The sequence below is a fragment of the Lolium rigidum genome, chromosome 7 (genome assembly GCF_022539505.1).
Source record: "Lolium rigidum isolate FL_2022 chromosome 7, APGP_CSIRO_Lrig_0.1, whole genome shotgun sequence".
In the NCBI taxonomy this organism is placed as follows: Eukaryota; Viridiplantae; Streptophyta; class Magnoliopsida; order Poales; family Poaceae; genus Lolium; species Lolium rigidum.
In genome coordinates this window covers 344,529,534-344,551,533 of record NC_061514.1, presented here as the reverse complement: position 1 = coordinate 344,551,533, position 22,000 = coordinate 344,529,534, and positions in this window count along the sequence as shown.

Sequence of the window (22,000 nt, the reverse complement as noted above, 5' to 3'; positions counted from 1 at the left end):
ACTAATAACATTGCTTCTATCATGCAGATAAGGTTCCATAGGTTTTTTAATTTTCGCATCAAACCATTCATGTCTTAGCTCAGGAAAAAGATTAAAAAGTTCACTAATTTTTTTGTTGTTTTCCATTATGCCTAACTAGTGAAAAAATAAAAACAAGAAACAAAAAGATGCAATTGCAGGATCTAAAGGAAATAGCTTCGAGCACTCACACACGGCAACGGTGCTAGGAAATAGCTTAGTAGTCGGAGGATGTGAATACCTTTTACCTTACCTCCACGGCAACGGCGCCGGAAAATAGCTTGATGTCTACGCACGCTTCTATTCCTGTAGACAGTGTTGGGCCTCCAAGAGCGAGAGGTTTGTAGAACGAGCAGCAAGTTTCCCTTAAGTGAATCACCCAAGGTTTATCGAACTCAGGGAGGTAGAGGTCAAAGATATCCCTCTCAAGCAACCCTGCAATTAAGATACAAGAAGTCTCTTGTGTCCCCAACACACCTAATACACTTGTCAGATGTATAGGTGCACTAGTTCGGCGAAGATATGGTGAAATACAAGTAATACGGATGATTGTAAGTAGTAATTGCAATCTGAAATAAAGATGGCAGCAAGCAAACATGTAACAGAACTTGTTGGAAACGGTGTTTCAATGCTTAGAAACAAGGCCTAGGGATCATACTTTCACTACTGGACACTCTCAACAATGATCACATAATTGAATAAATAAACGCTAATCTCAAACACTCTCTTGTTGGAATACAAACACCATTCATTGTGTAGGGCTACAAGAGCACCCTCAAGCCGGAGTAAACAAGCTCCACAACTTCATAAAGGAATCACACACGATGCGCACACTGTCACCGTCACACCGTGGAGAGTGAATCCGGAGTTCATATTAAAGTAACCTCTAGAGTGCACAATAGACAAGAGTAACATCTACATATTCAACTAGATTACAAAGCTCATGATCACATAAAGATTCACATGGGAGAGAGAGATGAACCACATAGCTACTGGTAGAGCCCTTAGCCTCGGGGGAGAACTACTCACTCCTCATCATGGGAGACTGCAACAGCGATGAAGATGGCGGTGGTGTCGATGGAGATGACTCCGGGGGCAATTCCCCGTCCCGGCGGCGTGCCGGAACAGAGATTATGTCCCCTGAAACTTGTCTTCGCGATGGCGGCAGCTACGGAACTCTTCATGGAATATCGTCGGGTCTTTTAGGGTTTTCACATCTGGGAGCATATATAGGCGAAGGGGCGATGTCGATGGAGTCCCGAGGTGGGGTCCCCACCTGGCGGCGCGGCTAAGGGGTGGCCCGTGCCCCCCTAGGGTGTAGGCTCCTCGCGGCCCCCTTCGTCTCTCCTTCGGACTCCGTGAAGCCCCTGGAAAAATAGGAACGTGGCCTTTTGTTTCGTCCAATTCCGAGAATATTTCCTGTGTAGGATTTACGAAACCAAAAACGAGCAGAAAACGAGACCGGCACTTCGGCATCTTGTTAATATGTTAGTACCGGAAAATGCATCAAAATGATATAAAGTATGAATAAAACATGTAGGTATTGTCATAAAACTAGCATGGAACATAAGAAATTATAGATACGTTGGAGACGTATCACTCTCCGACTAGTCGTGTAGTAAACCCATGCTGCGAAATAACTTATCATCACTTGTTGAGCTGAGTGCCCGAGTCACCACTCACTACTCACGTGAAAGAAACGCGAGACCGAGAGCATCTCCATCAGCGCCCCCGATAGCGATCCCGATAGCGATTTGGGGGCCGGGAGCGAAAATGGGCTCACACCGGCGCGCCCCAAACGGCGCTGACACTTTCCAGAGCTCAATAGAAGTGCCGGCAACCCAGTGCTGGCCCCTTGGCCAAGGGCGCGAATCGGGCGCACCGGCGCCTCGCGAGGCGGAAAATTTTGGGCGTGGGAGCCGCCTGTCAGTGACACCAGAGCGCCGCGCGGGATATTTTACAGCCACGACACCGGGCCGGAAACTCTCCCGCCACGATGCCACGCGGGAATTTCTCCCAACGTGACACCGCGCGGGAGGTTTCCCGCCTCGCTGACGGTCTATATTATCCCTCCTCCATCGCCTCATTGGTGCAAAAACCCTAGAAAAATAGCACAATGTTCGATTCGTGGGACGAGGCGGTGCTAGAGGCGGCCATAGAAGTCGTGGAGGCGGACCCGTGATACGTCCAATTTGCATCACTATTTTATATCATAATTTGCTGTTATTCATTGATATATTTCATATTGGGACACAATACTTATGTTATTTCATCTATTTTGCATGTTTCATGATTATTTGGAGATCGAGCACCGGAGCCGGGATTCTCGCTGGAAAAAGCACCGTTAGGATGCAATATTTCGGAAGATCAAGCTGTGGAAGGAAGTTTTACGAAACTCCTATTTTTCCGGATGACGGAGGAAGCCGGAAGGGGAGCCGAGCTGGACCCGGGGTGGGCCCACACCATAGGGTGGCGCGGCCCATGGCTCGGCCGCGCCACCATGTGGTGTGGGGCCCCCTCGGCCTCTTTCGCCTCCTTTTCTTCGTGAAACCCTTCGTCCCGAAGACCTAAGCCACGAGAGGAATCCTCACGAACGGTTACGGCCGCCTCTCGCGGGGCGGAGAACACCGAGAGAGAAAGAGCTCTCCGGCGGGCGAGGAATCCGCCGGGAAATTCCCTCCCGAGAGGGAAATCGACGCCATCGTCACCGCCATCGAGCTGGACATCATCTCCATCACCATCATCATCATCTCCACCATCATCACCGCCATCTCCACCGCTGGACATCGTCACCGCTGTAGCAATTTGGGTTTGATCTTGATTGTTTGATAGGGGAAACTCTCCCGTGCATCGTTTTCTACTTGTTGTTTATGCTATTGAGTGAAACCATTGAACCAAGGTCTATGTTCGGATTGTTATTCATCATCATATCACCTCCGATCATGTTCCATATGATGTCTCGTGAGTAGTTCGTTTAGTTCTTGAGGACATGGGTGAAGTCTAATTGTTAGTAGTGAACTATGGTTGAGTAATATTCAATGTTATGATATTTAAGTTGTGGTGTTATTCTTCTAGTGGTGTCGTGTGAACGTCGACTACACGACACTTCACCATTTATGGGCCTAGGGGAATGCATCTTGTACTCGTTTGCCAATTGCGGGGTTGCCGGAGTGACGAAACCCGAGCCCCCGTTGGTATATCGATGCGGGAGGGATCGCAGGATCTCGAGTTTAAGGTCTGTGGTTAGATTTATCTTAATTACTTTCTTGTAGTTGCGGATGCTTGCAAGGGGTATAATCACAAGTATGTATTAGTCCTAGGAAGGGCGGTACATTAGCACGAGTTCACCCACACAACACTTATCAAAACAATGAAGATTAATCAACTCGTATGTAGCGAAAGCACTAGACTAAAATCCCGTGTGTCCTCGAGAACGTTTGGTCATTATAAGTAAACAAACCGGCTTGTCCTTTGTGGTAAAAAGGATTGGGCCACTCGCTGCAATTATTTCTCTCGCATTTTACTTACTCGTACTTTATTCATCTGTTACATCAAAACCCCCTGAATACTTGTCTGTGAGCATTTACAGTGAATCCTTCATCAAAACTGCTTGTCAACACCTTCTTCTCCTCGTTGGGATCGACATTCTTACTTATCGAAGATACTACGATACACCCCCTATACTTGTGGGTCATCAAGACTATTTTCTGGCGCCGTTGCCGGGGAGTGAAGCGCTATTGGTAAGCGGAATTGGTAAGGAAAACCTTTACTTGTTTGTGCTGATTTTATTTCGCTGTCTGCTATAAGTCATTATGGAGAGATCTTCTCTTCAATTTCTATTTGGGAAATCTACTACTACCGCAACGGTAGTGGATGAGGCGCCGAGTGAGGAAGTAATACCATATAAAATACCTACGAAAATTATTGAACATGTTATGGATAACCGCTATGAAGGGGATGGAAGCTGTCCATCCTGGTGATCATTTACTTGTTTTTGCATGAATTATGCGGGTTATTCAAATGTGCAGGTATTGCTATGAATGAAGTTAGGAAGAAGCTATTCTCTATATCGTCGTCTGGTAAAGCGGCGCATTGGTATAAATTGTCTGAAGAATGGTGATTCTCTTGATTGGGAGGACATTGTGCCTTTATTTTATTCCAAATTTTATCCTCCAAGTGAAATTCACAAAGATCGGAACCGCATATATAATTTCTGGCCTCATGATGGAGAGAGTATTGCCCAAGCTTGGGGGAGATTGAAGTCTTTAATGCTCAAATGCCCCATTCATCAGCTTCCTGGTAATATTATTATTGATAATTTCTATGCAAGACTTTCTTTTCAAGACAAGACCTTGCTGGATACCTCTTGTTCGGATCATTTACACGCAATAGAGAAGAGTTTAAAAGGGATCTTCTTGATCGGATCCAAGAAAATACCGAAGGTTGGGAGAACGACAAAGATAGAGAATCGGGTATAATTTATGATTATAAATGCATTGAAGCTTTTATGGATACTCGATACATTTCGTAATATTAGTGCTACATATGGTCTTGATTCTCAAGTTGCTGCAAACCTTTATAAAGCTTTTGCCTCTCATTATGAATTGCCTAAGAAGAATTTTGATAAGTATCATGAACCGTATAAAGATAAAATTGATTCATCTATTAATAAGTGTGTTGTAGTTGAAACTGCCGATCGTGTTATTCCCGAAGCTTATATTGAAAAAACTCCTTTTCCTGCTAAAATGAGGGAGTACTCTGTTATAAATAGTGCGGTTCATAAAAGTGAAAAGAAATCTAGAGAACCCGAAGAACAAATAAAAGTTGAACCTCGTCGTTGCCATAGTTAAAGATCTTGTGACTCGAAAATGTAGAGGATGGTCATATTATTTTCTCGTGAAGATGCTTCTAATATTGTTTCACATCCTAATAAACCCAAACAAGCTAGTGTTCCTATGCTATCTGTTAAAATTGGTGATCATTGCTATTATGGTTTATGTGATATTGGTGCAAGTGTTAGTGCTATACCTTATGAGCTATACACGGAGATTATGCACGAAATTGATTCTTGTGAACTTGAGGATATTGATGTGGTTATTCAGCTGGCTAATAGAGAAACTATTTCTCCAATTGGTATTGTTCGAGATGTGGAAGTTCTATGTGGTAAGATTAAATATCCTGCTGACTTTTTGGTACTTGGTTCTGTCGCTAGTGATTATTGTCCTATCATTTTTGGTAGAACTTTTCTAAATACTTGTGGAGCTATTATAGATTGCAAGAAAGAGAAAATTTTGACTAAATTTGCTGGTGAATCTTATGATTTTAACTTCTCTAAATTTACTAAAACTCCTTATAAAGCTGATTTGCCTAGTAATGATTTTAAAATGGAGCAAGTGTGCATCTATTGTTCTTGTTCCTAATAATCCTTTGCGAGCAACATTTGGAGGATAGCGAGAGTGAAGTTTTTAGGAAAGAAAGAGATGAGCTTGAGGAGATTTTTCTTCGCCAACCTATTCTCAAGCATGATTTACCGGTGGAAGACTTGGGTACAACACCGCCACCAAAGGAAGATCCTGTTTTTGATTTAAAGCCTTTGCCCGATAATCTTAAATATGCTCATATTGATGATAAGAAAATATATCCTGTTATTATTAGTTCTAAGCTTACGAGTTTGAAGAAGAAAGATTATTGCAAATATTGAAGAAACACCGAGGTGCTATTGGCTATACTCTTGATGACTTGAAGGGGATTTCTCCCTCTATTTGCCAACATGCCATTAATATGGAAGATGATGCGAAGCCGGTTGTTGAACCTCAGCGTCGTCTAATTCCCAAGATGAAGGATGTGGTAAGAAATGAGGTATTACGACTTCTTGAAGCTGGTATTATATATCCTATTGTCGATAGTAGATGGGTTAGTCCTGTGCATTGTGTTCCTAAGAAAGGAGGAATGACTCGTTGTGCCTAATGATAATGATGAGCTCATACCTCAAAGAGTAGTTGTAGGGTATAGAATGTGCATTGATTATCGAAAAGTTAATAAAGTTACTAAGAAAGATCATTACCCTTTACCATTTATTGATCAAATGCTAGAAAGGTTATCTAAAAGTACTCATTTTTGCTTTCTTGATGGTTATTCTGGGTTTTGACAAATTGCTGTTAAAGCTAAAGATCAAGAGAAAACCACTTTTACTTGTCCCTATGGAACTTATGCTTATAGGCGTATGCCTTTTGGTTTATGTAATGCTCCTGCTACTTTTCAAAGATGCATGTCTGCTATTTTTCATGGTTTTTGTGAGAGTATTGTGGAAGTATTCATGGATGATTTTTCCGTCTACGGGAATTCTTTTGATAGTTGCTTGCGAAACCTTGATAAAGTTTTGCAGAGATGTGAAGAAACTAACCTTGTTCTTAATTGGGAGAAATCACACTTTATGGTTAATGAAGGAATTGTATTGGGACATAAAATTTCTGAGAGAGGTATCGAAGTTGATAGAGCTAAAGTTGAAGCTATTGAGAAGATGCCCTATCCGAGGGATGTTAAAGGTATTCGTAGTGTCCTTGGTCATCTTGGGTTTTATAGGAGATTTATTAAAGATTTCTCCAAGATTTCAAAGCCTCTTACTAATCTTCTTCAAAAATATGTACCTTTTGTTTTTGATGATGATTGTAAGGAAGCTTTTGAAACTCTAAAGAAAGCCTTAACAACTTGCTCCTATAGTTGAACCTCCGATTGGAATTTACCTTTTGAAATTATGTGTGATGCTAGTGATTTTATCTGTAGGCGCTGTTCTTGGACAACGAGTAGATAAAAAATTAAATGTTATTCATTATGCTAGCAAGACTCTTGATGATGCTCAAAGAAATTATGCTACTACTGAAAAAGAATTGTTAGTTGTAGTCTTTGCTTGTGATAAATTTAGATCTTATATTGTTGATTCAAAAGTTACAATTCATACTGATCATGCTCGCAATTAGATACCTTATGACAAAGAAAGATGCTAAGCCGAGGCTTATTAGATGGGTACTTCTTTTGCAAGAATTTGATTTACATATTGTAGATAGGAAAGGTGCTTGATAATCCTGTTGCTCGATAATTTGTCTAGATTGGAAAATATTGCTTATGATCCTGTTCCTCGTTAATGATAGTTTTCCAAATGAACAATTGGCTGTAATAAAGGTGAGCTCGCGAGACAGTCCTTGGTATGCCGATTATGCTAACTTTATTGTTTCCAAGTACTTGCCTCCAACCTTTTCAGCTCAGCAGAGGAGGAAATTCTTTTATGACTTGAGGCATTATTTCTGGGATGACCCACACTTATATAAAGAAGCAGTGGATGGTATTATGCGAAGGTGTGTTCCCGAATATGAACAACAAGAGATACTGAGTAAATGTCATGGCAGTGCTTATGGAGGACATCACGCCGGAGATAGAACCGCACAAAAGGTTCTACAATCAGACGCAATGAAATGCCTATGAATTATACTCTTGTTATTGAACCGTTTGATTGTTGGGGATTTGACTTCATGGGACCTTTTCCCTCTTCAAAAGGTAACACTCATATACTTGTTGCTTGTTGATTATGTTACTAAATGGGTGGAAGCCATACCTACAAAAAGTGCTTGATGGTGAGACCTCTTTAAAAATGCTTTTAGATATTATTTTTCCTAGATTTGGAGTACCCGGATATATTATGACTGATGGAGGTTCTCATTTTATTCATGGAGGTTTTAGAAAAACTCTTGCTAAGTATGGTATTAATCATAGAATTGCTCCGCTTATCACCCTCAAAGTAGTGGTCAAGTAGAACTATCAAATAGAGAAATTAAATCTATCTTGCAGAAAATCGTTAATAAATCTAGAAAGAATTGGGCTAGTAAATTGAAAGACGCACTATGGGCTTATAGAACTGCTTATAAAAACCCCATGGGAATGTCACCTTATAAAATGGTTTACGGAAAAGCTTGTCATTTACCTTTAGAACTAGAACACAAAGCTTATCGGGCTGTTAGAGAATTAAATAAAGATCCTAAACTTGCTGGTGATAAGAGGTTGCTACAATTAAGTTCTCTAGATGAATGGAGAAGTGAAGCTTATGAAAATGCTAAACTCTTTAAAGAAAAAGTAAAAAAATGGCATGATAGAAGGATCATCAAAAGAGAGTTTAATATTGGGGATAAATTCCTATTGTATCGGTCTCGTCTCAGATTCTTTGCAGGGAAATTACTCTCGAAATGGGAAGGACCATATGTTGTTGAGGAGGTGTATCGTTCAGGAGCAATTAAAATTAGCTCTCTCCAAGGCAATGCTTCGCAAGTGGTGAATGGACAAAGACTCAAGCATTATATCTCAGGTGATTCTTATAATGTTGATGTTGATATTATTCGAGTGGAAACGCCGGAGGCGTTCATCAAAGGACAAATTGACAGTCCGCCAGAACTCGACTTTGAATAGGTAACAGTACTGGTAATGAAAAGTTCGCGATTTACTTTCCGAACATTATTTTTGTTGTTTTTAGAAAATATGAAAAATTACGAGTTTGAAACGGAGTGGAAAGGACGCACGAGGGCGTGCCACCATAGGCCGGCGCGGCCTGACCTGGGCCCGCGCCGACCTATTGTCTGGCCGCCTCGTCGCCCCTTTCCGACTCTTGTTCGATCTGGTACTTTCCGTTTGTTCTGAAAATTTTTATTATAAAATCCCCCGGACCCCCGGAGGTCCGTATATCGTTCTCTCGACGTGTTTTGTTTCGAGTTGTTTCACGCCGGGATCTGTTTTCGGTTTAGAGGCACCATGGTCTCCAAGAACAAAGGCAAGGGGCTTTCGGAGGAAGAAGTGAAGGAGGTGCCATCAAGACAAGATCGGCAAGCCGGAGGGAGCAAGCAAATCTTGGTGGGATCCGTTGACATTCAACGTTCTTTTTCTCATAACTTGCGGGGACCTCTACCACCCGCTCCTAGCCTCGACTCCTTCCCCATGATGGAAGAAGTTCTACGGATTCTCGATGAGTTTTGTGATCAATATCGGGCTCTAAGTAGAGAAGTGGAGATACTCCAGGAGGAGAATTGCCGTCTCCGAAGAATGATTGAATACCACTCGATTCGCATCACAAGGTCGTCATCGCCAACCTCAGATAACAATGAATCTCTTCGAATCTTAGTGCAGAATTGTCAAGCTGAGAAACTGAAGTTGAAGGAGTTTATTAAGAAGCGCGGGAAGAGTTCATCACCACCATCGCTGAAGGAGTAATTCATCATCAGTATTGGCATCCCCTTGGTTTGTTCCAAGCTTGGGGGAGTGCCGCGGTATCACATTATCATTACCTTTTTACTTTTTACTATCAAGTAGTGTCATATCATGAGTAGGGAAGTTATCGTATGAGATGGGTTGCGGTGTGGAAGTATCTCTCCTTTAGTTTGTCTATGTATCCCTTGGTGTGAGTTATCGTTATGGAATATTAATGAGAAGTCTTATCATTTACATATTGCACACCTTATTTTAGTTTGCAATTTCTATTATATGATTGATCTTGATTTTAGTATTGGTACCACTTTGGGAGCATTAAGTTAATCTATTTGGTTTTGGCAAACTTAGCAATGGTCAATAGTAACAACACTTTGAGTTTTAGAAGAATAGAGGAAACAAATGTAGAAGATGTTATTATCTTTCTTATCAGTTCTTAGCCTATTATTCTAAAGTTAAAACTGTTTGTGCTTACAAGTAAGATGCATGATTGTTTCTATCACATGTATATTTGTTTGTTTCCCTCAACTTTTATGCTTGCTAATTAACCTTGCTAGCCAAAGACCTGTACTCGAGAGGGAATACTTCTCGTGCATCCAAACCTGAACCCAAACCTATGCCATTTGTGTCCACCATACCTACCTATTGCATGGTATTGTCTGCCATTCCAAGTAAATACTTCATGTGCTACCTTTAAACAATTCAAAACTTATTACTTCTTATTTGTGTCAATGTTTTATAGCTCATGAGGAATTATGTGGTGTTTTATCTTTCGGTCTTGTTAGGCAGCCTCCACTAAAGGACTAGTGGCTTCATCCACTTATCCTATAATTTTGCAATAAGAGGCGGCAACGGGGTTCCCGGCCCCAATTAATCAACTTTCATTAATAATTCTCTTCACATGTTTTGCCCTGATTCATCAGTAAGCAACTTAATTTTGCAATAGACACTCCTCCATGGTATGAGATTGTTGGAAGGCACCCGAGGATTCGGTTAGCCATGGCTTGTGTAAGCAAAGGTTGGGGGGAGTGTCATCCTTAAATAAACTAAAGTACATGTGTAAACAAAAGAGAAGAGGGATGATCTACCTTGCTTGGTAGAGATAACGTCCTTCATGGGAGCCGCTCTTTGGAGGTCCGTTTGGCGGGGGTTAGAGTACCCGCTACCAGTCGTTGACAACAACAAACACCTCTCAAAACTTTATTTTTATTCTCTTCATATGATTTCAAAACTGAAAAAGCTCTAGCACATGATTTAATCTCTGCTTCCCTCTGCGAAGGGCCTGTCCTTTACTTTATGTTGAGTCAATAAACCTATTTCCCTCCATCTCAAGCAAGCATTTGAGTTGTTGTGATTAAACTATTATATTGTGATTTGCTTCATCATGTCTTTACTCTTTCTTGTTTAGTACAAGTTTTACCTTTAATGAATATAGCTTTGAAAGTCATCAATGATTAATATGATTGAGTATGCAAGTTTACCATAAGCTTTAATATGAGAGCACTGCTCAATAGATGAATATAATTTGTTAAATGTTCCCTGACCAAGAACAAAGTTTGCCATCACCAATTATGATTCCTTATGCACCTTTATTTATGATTACCTTATACTTGTTTCAAGTTGAATTATGTGAGGAAGTTGTTTACTATAATGTCTTGTGTGAATGAATACGATGCTTCTTGTCCGTATTTTATTTATCGACTCTTCACTCCATAAACATGTGGACCTGTTTACGGAGTTCGGTTTCGCTTGGGGACAAGCGAAGTCTAAGCTTGGGGGGAGTTGATACGTCCAATTTGCATCACTATTTTATATCATAATTTGCTTTTATTCATTGATATATTTCATATTGGGACACAATACTTATGTTATTTCATCTATTTTGCATGTTTCATGATTATTTGGAGATCGAGCACCGGAGCCAGGATTCTGCTGGAAAAAGCACCGTTAGGATGCAATATTTCGGAAGATCAACTGTGGAAGGAAGTTTTACCAAAACTCCTATTTTTCCGGATGACGGAGGAAGCCGAAAGGGGGAGCCGAGTTGGACCCGGGGTGGGCCCACACCATAGGGTGGCGCGGCCCATGGCTCGGCCGTGCCACCATGTGGTGTGGGGCCCCCTCGGCCTCTTTCGCCTCCTTTTCTTCGCGAAACCCTTCGTCCCGAAGACCTAAGCCACGAGAGGAATCCTCACGAACGGTTACGGCCGCCTCGCGGGGCGGAGAACACCGAGAGAGAAAAGAGCTCTCCGGCGGGCGAGGAATCCGCCGGGGAAATTCCCTCCCGGAGGGGAAATCGACGCCATCGTCACCGCCATCGAGCTGGACATCATCTCCATCACCATCATCATCATCTCCACCATCATCACCGCCATCTCCACCGCTGGACATCGTCACCGCTGTAGCAATTTGGGTTTGATCTTGATTGTTTGATAGGGGAAACTCTCCCGGTACTGTTTTCTACTTGTTGTTTATGCTATTGAGTGAAACCATTGAACCAAGGTCTATGTTCAGATTGTTATTCATCATCATATCACCTCTGATCATGTTCCATATGATGTCTCGTGAGTAGTTCGTTTAGTTCTTGAGGACATGGGTGAAGTCTAATTGTTAGTAGTGAACTATGGTTGAGTAATATTCAATGTTATGATATTTAAGTTGTGGTGTTATTCTTCTAGTGGTGTCGTGTGAACGTCGACTACACGACACTTCACCATTTATGGGCCTAGGGGAATGCATCTTGTACTCGTTTGCCAATTGCGGGGTTGCCGGAGTGACGAAACCCGAGCCCCGTTGGTATATCGATGCGGGGAGGGATCGCGAGGATCTCGGAGTTTAAGGTCTGTGGTTAGATTTATCTTAATTACTTTCTTGTAGTTGCGGATGCTTGCAAGGGGTATAATCACAAGTATGTATTAGTCCTAGGAAGGGCGGTACATTAGCACAGAGTTCACCCACACAACACTTATCAAAACAATGAAGATTAATCAACCGTATGTAGCGAAAGCACTAGACTAAAATCCCGTGTGTCCTCGAGAACGTTTGGTCATTATAAGTAAACAAACCGGCTTGTCCTTTGTGGTAAAAAGGATTGGGCCACTCGCTGCAATTATTTCTCTCGCATTTTACTTACTCGTACTTTATTCATCTGTTACATCAAAACCCCCTGAATACTTGTCTGTGAGCATTTACAGTGAATCCTTCATCAAAACTGCTTGTCAACACCTTCTGCTCCTCGTTGGGATCGACATTCTTACTTATCGAAGATACTACGATACACCCCCTATACTTGTGGGTCATCAACCCGCAGCTTGCAGAGTATGAGGCGTGGGAGGAGGTGGCGCTAGCGGCGACCGTAGATGCCTATGTCGCGGACGAGCGGCAGGGCCATGAGGCGGAGGGCGGGAGCGCGAGGAGGCGTGGCGGCGGCGGCAGACGCGGTGGGAGGCGGAGCGGTAGGGCCAGGAGGTGGAGCGGCGGCAGCGGGAGGAGGCGGAGCGGCTCGAGCGCGAGGAGGTGGAGCGGCTGGAGTTCTGGGAGGCGCGGCGGCGGCGAGAGGCGCACCAGCGGCAGGGGTGGGAGGAGCTTGCGCTGCGGCGGTTGCAGCGGGAGGAGACGCAGCGTCAGGATGAAGTCTACGAGCAGCGGCGTTTGGCGGAGATGCAGCTCCGGCAACAGAGGTAGGAGTTGGATCACCATCGGTGGTGGGAGGAGCTGGAGCAGCAGCTGCGTCAGGAGGCGGAGGTCGCGGATAGAGCCGCGTACTTGACGTTCATGGCGGAGAGATCAGTGGGGGATCGATGATGGAGGAGCATCGGAGAGAGCGAGGGAGAGAGCACCGGAGAGAGCGGTGGCGATCGTCCACCTCCATAGAGCCGGGTGGCCAGCAGGTAGTAGGCTAGAGATGAAGCAGGTTTCACATGTCATCCGGGGTCGAGGAGTGAATAATGTTTTACTCAGATTTGCCCAAAAATATTATTCAATCCTTGATCCTGAATGACATTAAAATGAAACTACAAGCATAAATATGTAGTTTATGTTAAAAAAACATCTATCAGGGCCGCCGGTGTGGGAACAACTCCCCTAAGTAGAGGATGTAGTACCGGCGTCCCCAATACGGAAGTGTCGGTGCCTCTGTCGGCGACTATTTTGGGGCGCTGGTGGAGATGCTCTGAGGCCCCAGTGGTAGGATGGTGACGCTGGCATAGTGGCTCACTGGTACGGGCCGTTTCCCTCTTGCCTGACGTGATGCGTATGGTTTTCCTTCCGCTCAGCATGCCTGAGTATGTGTCGTTGGAGAGTCTCGACGCGCCTGGTTCGTGCGCGGCGCGGGTAACCCACCCCAAAATATCACTCGAGTACCTAAAATTATGACTTGAGTGACTAAAATGTGCTCATCCTACAATTTCAGCCACATATGGCGCATATATCTCTTCATAGGTCATATTTTGCCATGATAGCTCGTATATATCGGATAGTTTTGTCATGATAACTTGTAAGATTCATATGCCTACTTTCCATGATATATCATGTGTTGTGATAGTTTTCTCTGACACGCTCTTTAAAAAAATGTTTTAATTGTTTTGTCTGACTGCAGTTGATGGATTCAAAAGTAATTGTAGCTTCCAAATTAATCGCATCCGTGACAAACTGGAAGGTTTTATATTTTCATGAAGCTGGGATTCAATAAGGCAGTCGGACCAATATATGTTGTGGCAACTGAGAATGTAACTTTTTCATGGAAAGCGTCTTAGGCAAAATAACTATATAGGGAGTATTACATAAACACATCTGTTTCATGATGTTCAGAGTCTCATCCAAATTCAAGGACAAACACTTCAGTGATTAACACTGCCAAGATCAAATGTAACATTTCTTTTGCAGAGCACCATGGTTCTTGAACAACACGAAGGAAAATAAGACATGCATTACAGTTGAGTAGCCTAGAGTTATAAAGCATTGTGAATACTGGGATATTAATTGTCTGCGGCCAATTTAGGAATATGGATTGGGATTTTTCACTCATCTTGGTTGCGACAAGCCAACAAGATCACTTGTTTCCATGACTAACTGAAGCTTCTTTGGTGGATCTTTTCCTCTATCAGCGACAAAGTTTCTCAAGCTCACCAATCAGGTTATCGACATGCTGCTGGAGGGAATTCAGCTCCTTGAGTTTGTTTATGGCATTCAATTCCTTGAGTTTGTTTATGAAGAAAAAATGCCATCTGGACGATGGAGATGCACCAACGGCGAGTTTGAACTGTTTCCTATGAAATTCCCACAAAATTCCTGCATCGAGACAATAATTTAGTGTTGAATTCAACTACTTAGGAATTTTTTACTTTTATTATAGGGCTACCTTTTCACGTAGCCATGGCGTGGGACTAGACGTATAACATCTTTGTGTGCCTATGCATATCTACACTAGTGTGTAATACTTGTCTATCCGAGATCTAGATTTTCATTAGGTGATGCACACACACATCCAACGTTTTGTCCCTTAGCTATTTTAGTTGTTTTAGAAGTACCGTGTAAATACGGAGATCATTTCATCTATGGGTTTACAATTAAAGTATCCCCATTTAATGGTTTTTTCGTTACGACTTACAAACATCGGCATTGGGGAACCTAAAACTTTCTCCTCTTAAGTATTAACCACCAACAACCTATTTTTAGTCATTTGTAACACATAGTATGTGCTATCAATCTGACATCCGTAACTAAAATAGGCAATTGAATCAATTCATACCCATCTCTATTTCTTAGAAGAATCATATGTAAAAGGAGAGGGATCTTAGAAAATGATCACCTTGGCTTTCGAAAACAGCTCCCATAGGAAAATTCTCTCGAAGACAGGCACCTTGAAACTTTGGATACCATACCTGTATTTCACTTGCAATAGACTATGAGTGTCTAGACCTCACCCCCTCCTCTTATAGGAGGTTCCAAATAAATTTGTTCTTTAATTATTATTTTTTGACACTACCTCGGTTTCATCGACGATATACTTTTTGTAACTACCGACAAAAACATTTACACACGGTTGTGTTGTGTGGTGGTGGTTGTGGTGGTGGTTGGAAAAAGGTGGTGTCATATTGTCGTGTATCCTTCTCCAATATTAGTACACCTGCATTGGTCCTATCAACTTACCTTTTTATAGTAGATAAATACATCGCTCAGTGGTGTCGTCTATCGATGGTGGTAGTGGGCGGGGAGAGAGGGTGCATAATTGTGCCGTGTGTTGGTGGTGATCGTGGGTTTGGAGATGTGATGCCATATTGTGCGTGTGCCGATGGTGGTGGTGGGAAGGAGAGGGGTTCCATATGCAGGTGGGTATGACATGTGTCCTAAAACTAAGCGACCATGGCTGAACTTGGCGCACTATCAAATGCATGTTTTATTTTTTTTAACATCGCGCAACTATATAAGGATGTTCAACGAGACAATGATTAATCTAAAAAGAAGATGCATGTTTCAAAATCAATGTGGACACTGCTGCTGGCCGGACTTACTCATATGTAAAAGGAGTGGGATGTTAGAAAATAATCATCTTGGCCTTCTAAAACGAATCTCATAAGAAAATTCTCTTGAAGATGGGAACCTTCGAACTTTGGATACCATACTTGTATGTCACTTGAAATGCACTTTTGTCATTCTTCAATTATTATTTTTTGACTATCACATCTGTAAAAGAAGACATAGTATACCACCTCTATGAATGAAGTTTGTTGTCCATGTAAAAAAAGTCTAGGTTGAGCCGATTGAAATGTCGTCTTTTGGTGCTATAGCGAGAACGATTTGTTCAGCGTGAGGAGTCAATGATAGGCCTTCTAGTTAGTCAATTGACTTACAAGTTACAATGCTAAGATTCGTTGGATCTAGAGCGTGGTCGGTTAGTGTCGGTGTAGTGGCACCGGGGGTACCACGGTCAACCTGCTGTTGGGCCCGTACGGCATCCCGGATACAAGCCTCGAGGGATTTCTCCCTACACGAAGTCTTCTGGCTCCACGAGATGAAGCCCCTTGCAAGGAACCCCTCGCGAGGAAGTCAACACTTGGCCTTTCCAGAAGCGAGGTTGAAGCCTTCACGAGTTTCCCTCGCGAGGAGTCCGCACCAGGCTCCAGGAAATGTCGGGCAGAGCCCTCTACGAGACATACCACGTGAAGATAATGACAAAGATGGTGACGGAAACCATGATGCACGTCGAGGCTGGAGGCGATCACGCCCTGCGTGAAGAGGCGTGGCCACTGCTCCTTTCGTAAAGGTTCACCGTGGACGGTGCAATGCGGCAAAGGGTGTCGTCATCGGTCCACAACTACTCCCGTGGACCAACACATTAATCAAGGATCAACTACCTGATCTTATAAAAGATCATAATATGGTATTCCTTGCTATAACATATGAACACCTATTCAACTGCAAATCAAGTAACAATAAAATGGAGAAACTATTCTTGACTTATCTCTTCCATGTCTTAAAGTAATCTATGTTCTTACCATGAACCTCATGGTATTCATTCCACTTCATTCTTGGATTCATGACAAGGAGATCAACACTAGTATTGTTCTCTAGTTCCTCTTATTCTATTCTTATATATCCAAATTAATATATATCAAAACCTAGAGAAGAAAGAGGTATCTATTAGAGAATCAAAGCAATGCCAACACTTGAGCTAAAGCCCTTGAATATATATGCTCACATTATTCTCTTTAAGAATAACCGTAGGGTGTTATTCAAGACATTTCCTAAAGAGAGAACCCATTAATGTTAACCATAGATCTTGATGATCACATCATTATCTTTGGAGCATAACCTTAGGGTATTATTTAAGTCATTCCCAAGTGAGAGAAACCAATCATATCAACCTTAGCTATACATATAAAAGGCGAGAATCTGTCAAAACAGAACGATGCAGTAAGACGAATTTTTCAGAGGCACTTAACATGCTCAGATGAAGAAGCTCAAATTGAATTAAAGTTGCGTACATATCTGAGGATCACTCATGAATTTTCGCAGATTTTTCTGAATTTCCTACAGAGAGATCTACTCAAATTCGTGACAGCTAGAAATCTGTTTACGCGGAAATCCAAATCTAGTATCAACTTTACTATCAAAGACTTTATTTGGCACAACAATGCAATAAAATAAAGATAAGGAGAGATTGCTACAGTAGTAACAACTTCCAAGACACAACAAGACAGTAGCAAAATAAAAACATGGGTTATCTCCCAAGAAGTGCTTTCTTTATAGCCATTAAGATGGGCTCAGTAATTTTAATGATGCTCTCGCAAGAAATAAGAGTTGAAGCAAAAGAGAGCATCAAAAGCAAATAAGAAACACTTTTAAGTCTAACCCACTTCCTCTGAAAAGCAATCTTGTAAATAAAAAAGTCATGTAAGCATAGCGCAACAAGCATAGAAAGGCAACACAAGCGCAACTTCAAGATTCTCAACATAAAGAGGGGAAACTTAATATTATTAAGATGCATATAACCATGTTTCACTCTCTCATAATAACTTTCAGTAGCATCATGGACAAACTCAACAATATAACTATCACATGAAACATTCTTATCATGAGCTACATGCATAAAATTATTACTCTTCACATAAGCATAGTCATTACTATTAATTGTAGTGGGAGCAAATTCAATAAAATAGCTATCATTATTATTCTCATCACCATAATCATCATATATAGGAGGCATATTGTAATCATAATTAATCTTCTCCTCAATAGTAGGTGGACCGAAAATATGATAGTCATCATTGTAATCATCATATATAGGAGGTAAAGTATCTTTAAAGTAAATTTTCTCCTCCATGCTTGGGGGACTAAAAATATCATGCTCATCAAAACCAGCTTCCCCAAGCTTAGAACTTTCTATATCTTTATGGAAAGAAACATGAATAGTGCTAATACTATGGCAATTATTAATATCATCATTTTCGGAATTAGTGTCCCGAGAGATCTTCAATATCAAAGGTAGTGTGCTCTTCCAAATCATGATCACTAATATAGGTAAAGGGCATAGGAAGATCATTGTACTCAGATTCATTATCATAATAATCATTAGGAGCAACATACTTACGGTTACCTATCGTTATCTCATACACGTGGGGATATGCCGTTACCTCTTTCTTTTTATTCCCCCTCTTCTTCTTCTTCTTCTTCTTCTTCTTCTTCTTCTTCTTCTTCTTCTTTCCCTTCTTCTTCTTCTTCTTTTCCTTCTCCTCATTCCCTTCTTTAGGAGGAAGAGGCTTGAAGGGAGGCTTATCCACATAACCTGATTTATTTCCAGAAACAATAGAAGAAACTTGGGAGGATTCCTCCTTTTCATTAATAAGTTCAAAACACACAGCGGTCCTATCATATTTTGGCAAAGTGTCATCTTCTAAAATATTTTGTATGTAAGTATTTGTATGGCAATTATCAATGCAATAGGAAAGACACCCATGCAGGACACGGTTAATATCAAGAGCACTCATATCCACCAAAGAAGTTTTTCTCAATAACTCTTCACACTCCAAAAATAATGTAAGTTCATCATGCTGATTAGGAGTGATTTCATCATCACAATACAAATTTGCAGCACTCATAAGGTTCGAATTATCATTGGAGGAGCATTGAAAATTAAAATGACCCACTCTATGGCAAAGTTCACAAATAAAAGGATAGAGGGCACAAACTTTTTCACCAAGATCATCTAGAGCCCTAGACCGTTTTCTAGTTTTTTCATTCCTGTGATGGATACAATATTCTTCTTCAATTTTATTCTTTTCACAAGGTCTATGAACTCCACAAAAATTAACATGCTTATAGGAAATAGCATTCTCAGAAGTTTGAGCATGTTCATTGCAATCATTAACAACAATTTCATTTTTCATGCAAGTATCTTTAAAAGGTTCATGATACATGTACCAATTTTATTAAGGAACATTAATATGAGAAGCAAAGGCTCTATAGCAATCGACCATAATTTGAGGATCAAGACAATATTTAGCACTAAGCTCTTGAAAATCAGCAGTTTCAATGAAAGACTTAATGCATTCATATTCATAGTTTATACCGATTCTTTACCTTTGTCGTTCTCCCAATCTTCAGTATTCTCCTGAATCCGATCAAGAAGGTCCCATTTAAACTCTTCTTTGTTGCGCGTGAATGACCCAGAACAAGTAGTATCCAGCAAGGTTTTATCTTGAAAAGAAAGTCTTGCATAGAAATTATCAATGATGATATTACCGGGAAGCTCATGAATGGGGCATTTGAGCATTAAAGACTTCAATCTCCCCCATGCTTGGGCAATACTCTCTCCATCATGAGGCCAGAAATTATATATGCGGTTTCGGTCTTTGTGAATTTCACTTGGAGGATAGAATTTAGAATAAAATAGAGGCAAAATATCCTTCCAATCAAGAGAATGCCTATTCTTCAGCAATTTATACCAATGCGCCGCTTTACCAGACAACGACATAGAGAATAGTTTCTTCCTAACTTCATCAATTGAAATACCTGCACATTTGAATAACCCGCATAATTCATGTAGAAACAATAAATGATCTCCACGATGGACAGTTCCATCCCCTTCATAGCGGTTATCCACAACGCATTCAATAATTTTCAACAGGTGGATTTAAAATCTCGCAAGCATCATTAGAGTTATCGCATATGGGAGATAAAGTATTATCAGAGCAAATTTTCTCCCCTAAAGATGGGAAGCTAAAAATATCATAAGAACTAGCTTCCCCAAGCTTAGACTTTTCCATAGCATTACCAATAATTGCATTCATACTAATAACATTGCTTCTATCATGCAGATAAGGTTCCATAGGTTTTTTAATTTTCGCATCAAACCATTCATGTCTTAGCTCAGGAAAAAGATTAAAAAGTTCACTAAATTTTTTGTTGTTTTCCATTATGCCTAACTAGTGAAAAAATAAAAACAAGAAACAAAAAGATGCAATTGCAGGATCTAAAGGAAATAGCTTCGAGCACTCACAGACCGGCAACGGTGCTAGGAAATAGCTTAGTAGTCGGAGGATGTGAATACCTTTTACCTTACCTCCCCGGCAACGGCGCCGGAAAATAGCTTGATGTCTACGCACGCTTCTATTCCTGTAGACGGTGTTGGGCCTCCAAGAGCGAGAGGTTTGTAGAACAGCGGCAAGTTTCCCTTAAGTGAATCACCCAAGGTTTATCGAACTCGGGGAGGTAGAGGTCAAAGATATCCCTCTCAAGCAACCCCTGCAATTAAGATACAAGAAGTCTCTTGTGTCCCCAACACACCTAATACACTTGTCAGATGTATAGGTGCACTAGTTCGGCGAAGAGATAGTGAAATACAAGTAATATGGATGATTGTAAGTAGTAATTGAAATCTGAAATAAAGATGGCAGCAAGCAAACATGTAACAGAACTTGTTGCAAACGGTGTTTCAATGCTTAGAAACAAGGCCTAGGGATCATACTTTCACTAGTGGGCACTCTCAACAATGATCACATAATTGAATAAATAAATGCTAATCTCAAACACTCTCTTGTTGGAAAACAAACACCATTCATTGTGTAGGGCTACAAGAGCACCCTCAAGCCGGAGTAAACAAGCTCCACAACTTCATAAAGGAATCACACACGATGCGCACACTTGTCACCGTCACACCGTGAGAGTGAATACGGAGTTCATATTAAAGTAACCTCTAGAGTGCATAATAGACAAGAGTAACATCTACATATTCAACTAGATTACAAAGCTCATGATCACATAAAGATTCACATGGGAGAGAGAGATGAACCACATAGCTCTCGGTAGAGCCCTTAGCCTCGGGGGAGAACTACTCCCTCCTCATCATGGGAGACTGCAACAGCGATGAAGATGGCGGTGGTGTCGATGGAGATGACTCCGGGGGCAATTCCCCGTCCCGGCGGCGTGCCGGAACAGAGATTCTGTCCCCTGAAACTTGTCTTCGCGATGGCGGCGGCTACGGAAATCTTCGTGGAATATCGTCGGGTCTTTTAGGGTTTTCACATCTGGGAGCATATATAGGCGAAGGGGCGATGTCGATGGAGTCCCGAGGTGGGGTCCCCACCTGGCGGCGCGGCCAAGGGGTGGCCCGCGCCCCCCTAGGGTGTAGGCTCCTCGCGGCCCCCTTCGTCTCTCCTTCGGACTCCGTGAAGCCCCTGGAAAAATAGGAACGTGGCCTTTTGTTTCGTCCAATTTCGAGAATATTTCCTGTGTAGGATTTCTGAAACCAAAAATAGCAGAAAACAGGAACTGGCGCTTCGGCATCTTGTTAATATGTTAGTACCGGAAAATGCATCAAAATGATATAAAGTATGAATAAAACATGTAGGTATTGTCATAAAACTAGCATTGAACATAAGAAATTATAGATACGTTGGAGACGTATCACTCTCCGACGGCTGTGTAGTAAACCCATGCTGCGAAATAACTTATCATCACTTGTTGAGCCGAGTGCCCGAGTCACCACTCACTACTCACGTGAAAGAAACGCGAGACCGAGAGCATCTCCATCAGCGCCCCCGATAGCGATTTGGGGGCCGGGAGCGAAAATGGGCTCACACCGGCGCGCCCCAAACGGCGCTGGCACTTTCCAGAGCTCAATAGAAGTGCCGGCAACCCAGTGCTGGCCCCTTGGCCAAGGGCACGAATCGGGCGCACCGGCGCCTCGCGAGGCAGAAAATTTTGGGCATGGGAGCCGCCTATCAGTGACGCCAGAGCG